The sequence below is a fragment of the Cloeon dipterum genome, chromosome X (genome assembly GCF_949628265.1).
Source record: "Cloeon dipterum chromosome X, ieCloDipt1.1, whole genome shotgun sequence".
Lineage (NCBI taxonomy): Eukaryota > Metazoa > Arthropoda > Insecta > Ephemeroptera > Baetidae > Cloeon > Cloeon dipterum.
In genome coordinates this window covers 16782732-16796928 of record NC_088790.1, presented here as the reverse complement: position 1 = coordinate 16796928, position 14197 = coordinate 16782732, and the positions used below count along the sequence as shown (strand labels likewise).

General features: G+C 39.1%; 1 protein-coding gene across 7 annotated transcripts in view; it reads left to right on the top strand.

Moving 5' to 3' along the window:
* Window positions 1-14197, top strand: part of trol (terribly reduced optic lobes) — an 89572-nt gene that overhangs the window by 35264 nt on the left and 40111 nt on the right. The gene's annotated exons all lie outside the window — the stretch shown is intronic.

Here is a 14197-nt window from a genome sequence, read left to right as displayed (position 1 = left end):
CTCGACTTTCCGCGCAGCTCAAGTGACTCTTGTACGTGTGTGCGAAAAGATTTTAGCTCTGGCAAAACTGCACGGCCCGCACTGTTTGACGAATTATTCGAGGAGAATGAATACTAAAGCAAATAATAGCCGGCTGAAAGTATGCCTTTGGGTTTGCATCAGCACAATTTACCCATATTTTCCAAGGGAACGGGAATGGATCTAAAACGAGAATTTTTCTTATTTGTTTTATTGAAAAGCAAGACTTCCTGGGAGTCATTTTTTACATAATGAAATTTGCTGATCGAAAAAACTCAAAATTTTTTTTGCACGATCCGATAGTAAAAGTAGGATGACCAATGGAATCAGATATCCAGGTTAAGTTTTCACCCGAAAAATATTTTGGCAATATTCTTACTATTCTAAAAATTTAATGGTGTATATTGTGTTATCTTTTAAATTATATAAATAAAACACTTAACAAAAATTAGCAGAATTTGAATTACAATGGAAAGCAAAACACCCTTTTATTTTTAACTGTTGACATTTATATACTACTTGTAAGTGAAAATGTTCCAATCATATCCGATTTATGAAAATAGCGTCGACATTTATGCCTCGGACCGTCAAATTCGACGTGACAATGCGGTGAAAACCACTAATGACGCACGCGGACTGCTGATAATCGGGCAGAAGGGTGCTCCCATGAATTTTTCAGCCCCATCAAATATTCAACGAATTGCGAAACGCGTCGTTTTTAATACGAGCGACGCGTCTATTGGCACTCGCTGCCTTTTATTTTCTAACTTCTCACTATTCTCTTTCATTTTCTTTGCCGCGGTTGAAATAGCTAATTTGTCTGCCAAGCTGCATAACTGCCTTTGTTTGTTTTCGCACTACGCACGTGCCTTTGCGCTCAACTCGCAAACGATCTGCTAATTGGAGCGTTTCTTAGGAACTTGAGCTAATTATTCAATCGACCCGAGAATATAGCAGTACACCTGTCTGATTTTGCTCACCAGGAATGCCGCAGCACCGGAATTGTGCGGTCCTTGGCTGAACAGGTTCCAGAGCCGACAATCAATTAGTTTTCACCCGATGATTACAGTAATTAGCCGGCGGCTGCAATTTCTTAAATCGTGCGTGCTATCGGGTAAATGTTTGATTTATTAATTTCAGGGCAGGGAGGCGGACAATTGCTCGAAAGTGCGAAATTAATTTACGAGCCGCTTTATTTTCGGCTCGGCGGCCAGATGAATTCCAGTCGGCTGGAGATAATTAATCCGTAGCCCGGCAGGGGGCTTTTAATCACCGCACGCGGGATTAATCAACCCTTGATCCGCCCCAATCACGCTCTCCGCCCCCTTTTTGCGAAATTGCACCTGTGATGAAGGTCAAATTGTACCACCTTGCTGCCGCGTTCGTTCGTTCGTTCGTTCGGCAATTTCAAGTGCTCTCAGCGCCCGCCGAAATTTTATCGCCCGTGGAAAGCGTTTATTTTTAGCGAGACTTATTTGCCAGCACGTTTTATGGTTGTTTTAAGAACTGCATCCTCGGTGTTCCATTCGCATATGTAAAGAGGCTCCGACGAAAGGCAAGCGTCAGAGGTTTATGATTTTACTTTTCGCTGAGAGCTTGAAATGAGTTGGAGCAGCGCACGCTGGAGCAGCTTTTCAAAGCACAAATTCATTTCACAGCAATCGTGTTTGGACTGGAATGAAAACTTGGTAAATATTATCGAAGAGTTAATATCCACGGTCTTTTGTTTCACAACAGTAAGAATGGCCGTTTTGAGAAGAAATTAGATCATTTTTATTTTTGTAACAATTCCGAAACGCAGCATTAAGAAAGAACTCATACCCTAAGTCTTGATTCAAATCTATTGCGGTATGTTGTTATGTAAAATCCCGACGGTAAATTCCTTAATTAAAGTATAAATTAAACATTTGTGCATTAAAACTATAGCCTTTAATTTTTACTCTTCTTTGACTTAAGATAATTCTAATTTTCCACATTGGATATTAAATATTCGTGTACACTTAACCAACATTCTCTTAAGTTCGTCACTCCAAAAGCAATTACGAATTTTTTAAGTGCAATCGAACAAAAGAGTAATAACTTTTCTCGGGAAGAATGCAATTCATGCAAATTGGCTGGAGGACAGGTTTGCCCTCTCGTATCTGCACCTGATAAAAAGGCTGCATTGTCGACGGATTCAAATTGAACCAATTTAAGCGCTGCGAGCCAATTTCGCCTGCGTGAACTGGAATAATGAGATAATTATCTGGCATTCCCCGACTCGCTCCTTGCATTCGAATAACTCACTCAGTGTCAATTAAAAGAAACACGTCTCTCGGCGCTAGGGAATTTCGTGCCAAGTTTTAACTCTGTGTCGCAGCCGATAATAAACGAGTGTGTGTGCACTTTTGCACTCGCTCCGCCAGGGTGTGGCACACCTTTGACACGGCATGACCCTAGCTCACACATGCCCTGGCACTGGCAGGATTAACCAACACGCCTCGAGTCTGCTGATCCACGAGATCAGCGCCTCCAGACAGAGCACGTCCTCTCCAACTTTGCGGCTCTCATTGAATGGGAATAATCCATATGCTAATAAATGCAAAATTCGTTTTCTTATCGGAGAAAAAGAAAATGCTAATTTTTTTATAAATTAAAAGGAAACAACATCGTAAAAGTAACCCGCGTTTACTCCGAGTCGTAATAAATTCTTTTGGCCAAGCCTTCGTAAAAATTTAAAATGAAGTCAAGGTGATGCTCTGTCTAAATTCTTATGAAAATTTAGGCTCATCTTCAAAAATTATTAAATTTATTTCTGATCAAAATTTCCAGGAAAATGTTAGAGCCAGACATTGGCTCATTTATAAAAATAATTTCATATGAATATATTTCTTCCAAGAAAAACAACCCAAGTTGGCCTTTGTTACTCCCGATTTGCGTTCAGGAGGCGTCCACTCGATCTGTTGAAGGGATTTGCCAGGCGCTCGCTCATTTATTCGAGAAATGATTGTGGCGAGAGGAAAGTGAGCTTAGGTATGCTCTTGCGGAGAATTTTTATTAGGAGAGTCGCGTGTGCTCGAATTTATTCCACCTCCGCTGATTGATGAGACCGATGTGTTCCGAAATCTCAAGTGCAAATCTTTCTCCCCGCACACAGAAGAATACAAGAAATTTAACACAGCTGACAGAGTGAGAAAAGGAACACAAAGAAGTTGTATGTTTTGTTTTTAATGCTGTAAAAATGGTTTTTACTGCGGGAAATTTCCCAATATTTTTTTGCTATGGGCAATTTTATCGTTTAAGCCTAGGACTGTTTTAAGATTGTTTAAAAGCATGAATAATTCAGTGACTCCAAACATAGTTCTAAAAAGTACAACATAATAACTCCACTTCTCATAAATCACCACTGAACATGTAACTGCTGTAAAAATATTATAACAAGCCAAATTCTAATTTACATCATAAGTTAACTCAGGTGTTTGCAAAAACTGCTGTGTGGCTCTCAAACGTCAAGATCCGCGAGAAGGTACATTACGAGACGCAATATTTTATTTATTCTGTTCATCTCCATACGAAAAGCTTGGGGGCCTTATTACGATTTCAATCAAAATAACAAGCGAGAAATTGAATTCAGCGTGGCAAAGGCCGCAGCAGCAGCATTATTACGAATAAATCTCCAAGGAGAGCAGCGAAACTTTATCGATGTCTTGCTGTGCGTAAAATTGCGGAACCTACGAAGCATATTTTGACTGCGATTTGTCAGTTGCTCAATTTTTACGCGACGGAGATGGATTAACGCACTCGCGCCAAGCAATTTGATCAAACTGTTGAGCCAAGTGGCGTGTGCATGTGCGTCGGTACTTATTCCCAATTCAAGTGCGCGCCAGCACGGCCTGAAAGAGAGAGAGAGAGAGAGAGAGAGAGAGAGAGAGAGAGAGAGAGAGAGAGAGAGAGAGAGAGAGAGAGAGAGAGAGAGAGAGAGAGAGAGAGAGAGAGAGAGAGAGAGAGAGAGAACAAGCGAGTAATTTTATCCGGCTCATTTGAATTTTTTGCTGTGTGTTGCCGGCCAACAGATATTCCAATAAAAAAGTGAAGTAATGCAGACTCGTCGGCGCGCGGCTGACTCGGGTTTTAATTGTAATTTATTGTGGCCCCTCAGCCGCCATGCTGGTGCAAATAAACGCAGGAATTTGCGCGCGCAGTTGACCCCTAGTTAAAAACACGTTGACCCGAAAATCGCGACCAGGTCAGAGGTTTATCTGAGTGGGAACAAGGTATGGATATTGAAAAGTTTGCCAGCGATATGCCGAGCAGAAGAAATATCTAATTTTCCACATTTTGCCCGCCGCGCGTGATCTATCATTACGACCGAAACTGTAATTTTCGGTTCAAGATGCAAAATTCGTCGGACGTGTATGTTTTGCATAAACTGCTGCCGGGGAATTTTTCATTCATCAATCTTTGCAGTAAATCCCCGACCGGAATTTTTACAGGACCTATAATTTACATGGCTGGGGAGTAAAATTTTTCTCTGGAGAATTGTTTCGCATTTTTGTAGCTAACGTGGTTGGTAGACAAATTCATGAAAAAAAATGACAAATTAATTTGAATCAACATAACTAGTTTGTTTAGAGCAACATTCCACTCAGTCAATTCTTATCTGCTCCATTTTTAATCGCATTAACAGATCAAACATCTCACGGTCAGTCACTGCTCCAAAGATACAAAACAAATCATGCTCTACCATAATTAAATTAAGAATATAATTTGCCAGGCAAAATTATATATTTTCCTAGATAAGATCCAGAAATAGAAGGCTCAGATAAAACAGGTTTCGAAGTCTTAAAATTAAGAAGAAGAAGAAGGAGATTTCAGATACGAGTTTAAAATTTAATAGAGTCAAAAATCCAAATAAAAGCGGATTTCGCCTAATTTTCAAAAGGTCACAGATATATTCCTTTTTATATCTCGATTAATTCCGGCAATTATTAAAAGCCCTCCCAACGGTGAACCTATTTCGCCATTTTCTAATTAAAACTAACTGTACGGACAGGTAAAAACTACTTGTTGGAATCAAATTATTGGAAATTCCCGAGAGTTAAATGGCATAAAAAGCGTTTTAAAGCATCAAAGTGCCGACAAAAGTTCACCTCTTCATCATTTTGCATTTAATCATGAGATTTGCCACGTTTTGAAGAAAAAACCAGGAACCCTGGGAGGGAATCGTAGTTCAATATAAGTCGAAATTGTAGTAAAATGAGAAAATCAATTAATTTTAAGCCCTATCTAACAAGTTGCATTTTCTCTAAACAAAAATAACCTCCTTCAGTTGAAAGTTCCGCAGCTAAAAATTATTTTGAATTCTGTTCAAAGAGGCAGTATAAAAAGTGAGTCTAATACACAGCCATTCTGAAAACGAATCTGGAAAGAGTGAATGAACGTGTTGCGTACTCGGGGGTGGGTGAATGTACCCCATTAGCGCCCTCGGGCCGCCCCACCCGGCGGCCGCCTGGGGGTGGAGGGGGGACAGCGCTCGAATTTGAGTCAGGCTGCTGGCCGGCGCGGCTTTACTCACAGTATCGCTGCTGCCTCGTCTCGTGGTGCGCGTTGGCAAAGTGCGTGCGTCGGGCGCGGAACCAAGGACCCACCAGCCAGGCCCATCATGTGGGGCCCCACGATTGGGACCGCCCTCGTGTTGCTGCTGATGCACTCAGCCGTCCGCGCCGAAGGTACATGATAAACCAATTCCCTCGCCGCCCAACGAAATTAATTGTTTGTGTGTGGGTTTGCTATTTTGCGAGTTTGTATACCTGTTTGGATCGCGGAATTTAAAATGAGAGGCGCAGCAGCTCTTCGGTGTGACAAACAGATTTGATTTCAAAGCGAGTAAAATCCGACACTGGATTTGTTCATTCAATCCCTTTTGGAAATAAAAATTAATGCACTTTTTAAAATAGTTCACATGCTGATGAAAAATGTGCGTGTTCAAGGGAAACGAGATTATTTGTGTGAGCGGCGGCATGTCCTCAAAAAATTGTTTACACCGGCAAACACGCGCGGACGCCAGAGACAAAAATCAATCGGCCATCTGATAAAAAATCCCTAATTGCCTTAATGGTGTTTACGTTTCAACCGCTCCTATACAGTGCGTATTCAGAAGTAGTCAGCTATTCGTGCGGAATGTGTGTGCGCGTCAGGGTGGGAATTATATTTTGCCAAGATGGCGCGGAAATTGGATTATTTTGCCCCTTTTATCAAAGAGGAAGCTGAGAACGTTCGTGCCTAACGAGATTCAAGTAAAAGGTGCGGCCGACGAAAAATTAATAAAGCGAAGTACATGAATAATCAATTATTCACTTTAAGAAATAATTTTACCGTTCAGCAGTCAAATTGCCAGTGAAGGATGGGCATGGAATTATTCGTCGAATACAATCTATATGAACATCAAAAATAAGAACAGTTAGTTTCAACTTTTTACCGCCCACAAAAAAATCAACGTCTGCGTTTCGGTATCGCCAATAATCCCACTTCTAGATGAATTTATTACAAAAGTTAAGTAAATATTTCTAAAGAAAGTTTTTTTGTCTGAATCTTCAGTCTCTCTATCAAACCAGAGAGTAAATTTACGTTTATTTTTAATCTTATTTTAATTGTTTTATTTAAATATAATACTAAAAAGCTATTTCGGCATTTTTTCTTACATGATAAAGGTCTGTTTTGAGAAATATCTTGCTTTGGATGTTTTATAGTTATTTTCGATTATTTAAACATATGTATATTTAGAAATCTATGGAAGTCAGAGGTTTTAGATTGGTATATTTTGACACATCTACACATTTTTAGATCTTTATTAAAAACAACTCACACAATTGGGCATGAATGGTGCTCAATTAATAACGAAAAGAGTTTTAGGGGAAACGTCGACCATCTACATTTTACAGCCTTTTTATCTACAAAGCAACTCATTCATGATAATGCTAAGAAATAACATAAAAACACGAGTTCAACTCATTATAAGGAATGCACTGTTTTACAATTAACCTCTTGTACTAGATCCAAAATATGAGTGCGGCACATTAAACGTGGCAGACATACACTTGTACGCTCACTTGCACCATTTCACAATAACTCCCGTCAAAGTTTACAAGCCGAGCAACTTCTCAAGCGAGAAATTTAAAGTGTCAGATTGTCGCAGAACGGAGATAAATACGCGCACGCTACGCATGAGAGTCATTCACTGACAGAGTCCCCGACCGGCGACGGGACACCTGCAGACTCATCTTCAGGCAAGACCTGTTTCTATCTTTTTTCTCTTTGCGTCGCTCTGATCACTTTTCAAGGGAAAAAAGATCAAAAACGTCGTCAAACCAATTGGGCACGCGGAATTTAAAATTTAAATCGAAAGGGTCGACGACTTTTCGGCGCGCGGAGACAAACTACAGAGAGCGGTTTGTTGTAAAAGGATGCTGCTGCTGCTGCTCCTCTCGCTCAATGGTGTGTTTGATGGTTATGATTAAAAGGAAACCGGTCGGCTCACTTCTTTATCTTGATTCGAACACCCCCAGACACTTCTTCTCTGTCTGTCCGCTAATGCAGCTTCTTGCGCGCACTTTTACGTGAATCGAGGCCTCTTGACAAATCAACATTTTCTTTTCCCCATCCGCGCGCGTCGCATTTTTTACTTTTATTCTCCGCACTTTGAGTCTCGAGTGACTCGAAAACAGAAACATGATAGATAACGGCGCACTTGTCAAATCCTCGAGTGGGTGCGTGAGGCTCGCGAAATTTGCTTGCAATGGATCAAATGCAAAGCGAAAGGTTTCGTTTTCACGCACAAACAGAATCAAATTAACATCTACCTGAATCGAAACTAATTATTGATTACCGTCTAAATGCGAGAGTTGACAGTGTGTTTTCAAAGGGCTGAGAGCTTAGTCATCCTTCGCTGGTTCTTAGTTAATTGGATACCACAAGATTCTCCGTAGAAATTTAAAATATTTTGGAAAAAATGATTCGTTTTTTGAATATTTTTATTTGATGGGCCTTTTAAATTTTAAAAATTGAAAACGGTGAGTTGTATATAGATGATCAATTAACAAAACACGAAAAATTATACTTTGCTGTGTCGTAAGATCATATTATGTAAACATGTGTATATGAATGCCAAATCCAGGAGCCACTTATTTATTGTTGTTTTCACAGTTAACCTTTGGTTTCTTTTAAAAGCCAACCTTGGCTGTCATCAAATAGGGTACAAACTTTATAGCCGACATCAGTGGAGAGAAAATGAATAAAGATCAAGTCCGGTTTACAATTCCTCTAGAATAATTAAGCTTGAGTGGAAGTTTCTTCTCAGAAATAATTTCTAATGCTTTTCTATAATTTAAATAACGTTTAAAACTCTGAATACCGTATATAGCTTGATAAAATTCTACTTAAACTGTTCAATTAAAGAGTTACAGATTTTTAGTTAAAACCAGTTAATGATTTTGAGTTAAGGAAAAATTAAAAATTAGCAAAAATAGGAAGAAATGCACACTTAAGAAAATATATGATATGAAGAAAAATAAATAAGGCTCTTTTCTGCGTGGATTTAGAACAAGTATGGAGCGAGAAATTGAAGAGAAAAATAATCTCACAAGACCGAAACATTTTATCTCCAGTGCGAAACCCCGTTTGATTATTTTTCACTTCAAAAAGTGTCCATAGCCTTTCACGCTTTAAAATCTGCACCAGAGTAGAGCCATTTGTTAACCATCTCTTTTTTCAATTAAAAACTTTTGGCAAGCAAGCAGGAAAATTCACATGGTTGCGATTTTATCGCGAATTCCTAAGCCACCTTGCGTTAATTTCCTTTCCTCCGTTCTGCGGCAAACAATCGTCTTCCTTAAGATCCAGTTGTTGAGCTTGCCTATCAAAAGACAAACAGGCTGGCAAGCTGAGAGGATGTGCCACGCATTATTAGCCCCCTCGCCGGTTGCGCTGATTATTATATTATAAATGTGGAAACGAGACTACCAGCTCAATAAAAATGAGCATACCAGCAGCAAATGCAGAGGGGTAAATACATACATATATACGTTATTATATGAGACAAGATGAAAATATGGAGCGCACAATAGATGTTGATGGTACACTCATCCTGCCATGGATGATATACTCCAGAGCTCTTAATACGGAATGGGGGAATAAGTCGTTTTCTCAGGAATACGTAATGAAGTTGTTCATAAGGGAAAGGTCACTAGAGCACCGAGTGTCAAGTCATTGTCGTTAATTTATTTTCAACTCTGGAGTGCCCCAATTTATTACATCAGAAAATTATTGATACCAGGATTACCCCATTAGGGATTTCTCTGAAATAAAACTGAGTTTAAAGTTGCTAAAATAACACAACATGGATCAACTACAAAAACGTGCCTTAAGTATAAATATTCTTTATTTGAAGAGGAAGTGAACAAAGTTTGTGGTAATTCTAAATCCACCAAATTCAATTACAGGAAAAGAGCACTATTTTTTGGAATTTACAGTAATTATTTATGCAAAATTGAAACATCATCATCAATAAAAATAACCTGTTGTGAGGTGCGTGAAACTACATTATTACAAGAGCGTTAAAAATCCTGGATGTTTCTTAATACGTGACGACAATGTGTCGCTGTTGAATATTCCAGTGCTAACAAGGCTATATCCGTCCCTTGGAATTCGCGTTTCGGTTAGCCGCGAGCGGTGCGGTCCGCTTCTCCCCAGGGTGGGAAGAAAATAGCATATCGCTAGTGTTTACGTCTCGCGGAAGAAACGGTTCACATGGTCACAGAACGAAGAGTTATTAAGAAAATAAACGCAGCGAGACTCATTTTCCCGGGCAGCAGCATGTGCTCGCGGCTTTACGAGCCCAAAACGGTGCGACAAGTATATGAGAAGCAAACGTTCGTGGCTGGGGGCAGGGACGCTGTGTAAGTTTGAGTTTTGAAAATGCACTGAAAGCAATTTTTTCATCGTCCTCGTCAAAAAAATGCTCGGTGGAAAAAAATCATTGAATATTCTGTTGTTTCTTTGAAAAACGGAGTTATAAAGAGTAAATTTTTGCAAACTTTAACCTTAACCTTTAAATGTTATCTGTAGTGAGATTTATATTTGCTCATTTTCATCTATATTTACTTGAAATATAGTTGGTTTTCCAAGTGTTCTTGTGATCAATTTCTGAGGAAATATTTACGAATAATTAAATATCAAATTCATTCAAATATACGAATTTGTATCCAAGCCAAACTTGAAAATTTCATGAATATTCAACTCATTCTATTGCAATATTTCATACAGGAAAGTGTTAATATTTTCTTGACAAAGGCTGCGTCCAATGCTCCAGCCTGAATTTACATCACATTAACAAAGCAATATCGTCAGCATCTCGGCACCAAACAACTTCAGGTCTTCCAGCAAAATAAATAAGAATCCGCCCAGCAGTTTTGAACACCGAAAACAAACAATCGCGCTCGCTCTTCTCCAAAAATGAAAATCGGACGCGGAAGCCTCCGAAAAACGCTGGAGCTAAACTCGACGAGCAGAAGGAAAATAAAACGACGAGCCCCTCGAGCGGCGGATAAACAAATAAAATGTGATCAGCTGTAAAGATTGGGTTTCCAAATTGAATTAAAAAAGTGCTGCCCGTCTGCCCTCGTCGACGTGGAATCATAATGCATGCGATGTGCGCGCCGGGTCGACAGCACAAAAAGCGAATGAAAGGCTTGCGTTGTTGGACTGAACAAAAAACTGGATTAAAAAAATCTCGTGCATTATCAGCATAACATGTATACGGTTGCGACTTTTTATTAATGAGCATCCGTTGTGAATGGTGTGTGAATGATTAATAAAATCGTGTTTACAACAATGTCAACAATTCAGAATCAAGAATCATGTATGTATTCAAATAAAAAAGAATAAGCTGAAGAAATGCGATATCTACGAGAGCAATAGAAGAAAAAATGTTCAAACACTTTTCAAGTAACAAGATTCTTTATATTATTTTCATTGCTTAGATAGTTATCTTTTTTTCCTATCTATTCTTTGAAAATCTCACAGAAATGGGTTTTCAGTAATTGGAATGGATTTTTATTGGCTTCAATTAATTGAAGGAGATGGAAGCAATCAAGCCATTTCGTTAAAATTAGTCACTGAAAGAGGCGTCCAGAAATGACAAACATAACTGACTAGTGATGATGGAATAATCAAAATAGAAAAGGTTAATAAGTTCTGGAAAAGCAAACGGATCCAGCCTGCGGGTCAAGTGCTGGAGATGGACTCGTTAGCCAACTAACAGCAGAAACAAAGCCCACGCCGCGAATGTTGCCCGCCTGACTAACAGACGCTTGTTATCCGTTGAGCAGTTTTATTGTGCCTTAAAACCCAACGCGTGCCTCCGAGCCGATCAAATTCGAAATAATAAAAATAGCCGCGGTTCACATTAAAAACACATTTAAAAGCAAAGGGTTATCTTGTTAGAAAATAAATTTTACTGAATATTGTGCAACACGTTAAGTATGAGCAATGAAAGAGCCTTCTATGGAGTGCATTATTTATGGAAATTCTCCGTGTACCAGAGGAAAAGAAGAAGCTGCTGCTTGTGTGTGAGAAACTACGTGGGTGAGGTAATAAAAGAGCAATGTGTCATTCAGACTCCGCTGGCTCTGGCGAGAATAAATATAAAAAAGTGAGCCGGCATGACGTAATTGTTGGTCTAGGCCTGATGTCATTCTCGGCAGACCCGCGACGCCGGCCCAGAGTGTCAATAATCACAATCGCTTAATATATTCTGTGTTGTGTTTAAAAATTCGAGCGAGAGCAGCAGCTCTCCTCGCAGAAATCACGTACGAACAGTAAACGCGGACAAGGGAACGCGTCAAGTGCGTGGTTCCGACCGTAATTTTGCTAATGGACACGAGCGTGAATCCAATCGATACGTATTTGTATACAGGAAATAACAAAAGCGGTATTTGTGTTGGCTGACCTTGACTTGAATCTTAAACAAAGCGCACAAAAAGGAAACTGTCTTAAACGGTACTCTTTGAGAGGGTATTTTAGGTAGTTTACTTATTCTCTAAGAAACTAGTTCACTGTAGATGGTGCTTGAAATTTTTTCAATTTAGCTAAAACCATGGCAAAGTACAATTTGTTACTCAATGGAGTGGAAATATTTAAATAGGTATTATGTGGAGGGATTTTCCACGATGAAAAATTACTTAAATCTTGAGTGGGGTTGTCTTTTGAAATTTCTTTTTAAATCAACGATTTTCCTGCATTTTTCATTAAATTAGAGGCCTAAATTAACATGAGTTCATTTTTAGCGCTCGCTCTGGACCTTGACAGCAAAAAAACACATTTATCTTTTCGTATGCACTCAGAGATGAGTGCAGGCGGACGTTTTCAATGATTGCTGATTCAGAATTCTCTGCAGCTAATACTTTGGTATGAATTTTGTTTTGTAAGTACAATACTCCTGATGAGGTCTGCGGGGCCGAAACGGCTGCTGTACAGTACGAGAGCGTATTCTTTAACGAAATCAATTCATTTTCCATCCTTCCATTCTTTGTAGTTTGAATGTGGGAGTAGCCATCGTAAAATAAATTTTATCAAACCACTTTATTTTAAAATTTTCCATAAAATTAAAGACTAAATTATCTATTCATATACGATTTTATATTTTTCATCTATTTCATTCATTATTAGTGTTAGTTTTTCACAACTCTATAAATACAAAATTAATAGAACTTTTATATTACATTATAAACAGACTTTTATTTAAAACGCCGCGGGTAATGTGATGTTTTTAACTCTTCACCTGAAAGAATTACATACATTCTTTGTGACTAATTTATTTTAATTTCTTATCTGGACTCCCTGGGATTTTCAAGCACCTATTCTATTTTTATCCTGAAGTTAGACGGTAATCGCAGATTGGCCGTTCGCAAATTGCCTCGCTAAAAGACACACATGGTATCAGCATTACGTGCACGCAGGGATAAAAATGTATGAATGTATGCAGATTTGCTCAACCTCCTTTTAGCGCCGAGATAAGGGCGCGCGTGTGTTTAAAGGCGTGTGTCTCATTTGGTTGCTGACTCAACGCACACGTCTGTGTGCTCGTACTTTTCATTTCGAATGAAATGTGCATCGCCCGAAAGACTTTTTACAACACTCACTGCCCACTTGTGACGCGGGCCGAGCATGCGTGTGGTCCGTGCTTTAATTGAGGATCATATCAGATCTGCGCGAAAAAATATTAAATATAATGCAACTTGAGCAGCGCGAAAGGCGCGAACTCGCCGCTAAATCGGTGTCAAATTTTGGAACAGGGCATCAAGCGGCGAAATTGTTTAACTGGCGTCTGCAGATTCGTGGAGCGTGAGACGCAGTAGAGGATCTCTTTTGGAATTCGGACTGGAATTTTAGAGACGCTCATCCGCTGCAGAGGCGGCGGTTTTTGCTCGTGTCGCGGATTGAATTACGTGACCGCAACACAAGCGGGAGGAGAGCTTGTCGTGAAACGTGAAGTACCAGAAAAATTGATGTGACTGCAGAAAATTAATCCGCGCTGTACGCCCTGTTTGCAAATTCACTCAAAGATGTGTCGACAAAATGTTACAACAACCAGTTTCATCTTTGGATACAAGTTAAACATTTTCTTTCTCAGCCTGGAGATGACAAACTTAGCCAAAGGAATTTTTATGCGTTCAGTATGCCACACTATTTCTGAGATATCATTTTCAATTATATTGAATCTTAAAGCGAGCATCAATCATAAAATTTCGTGCTGCAAATTTGATTCATTTAAAAAATTGAAATGTCGCAAGCTCGCCCAGAGCATTTAATCGACTCCAGCGTTCTATCTTCAAAAGCTGAAAAATTATTAATAATAGCAAAAATTCTAGTCGTTGGAGCGATTTGCAAGAAAACAATTTCGAGAGAGCGGCGTGCACTGCGCAAGTTAAAAAAAAAACGAACAATGAGCCTTGAGTGGAGTATAATGACCCAATAATTAATTTAAATTATCTTGTTGTTAAAATTGCATAATTATTTTATGAATAAGGTTAATCGAGCAACAACGGTGCACCGCATATTACATGAGATAAATTACCAAGTAAGGGAAAAAATGACAAATTAAATGCAAAACGTTTTTCTCTTCCATAAATTTCCGAGCTTGAAC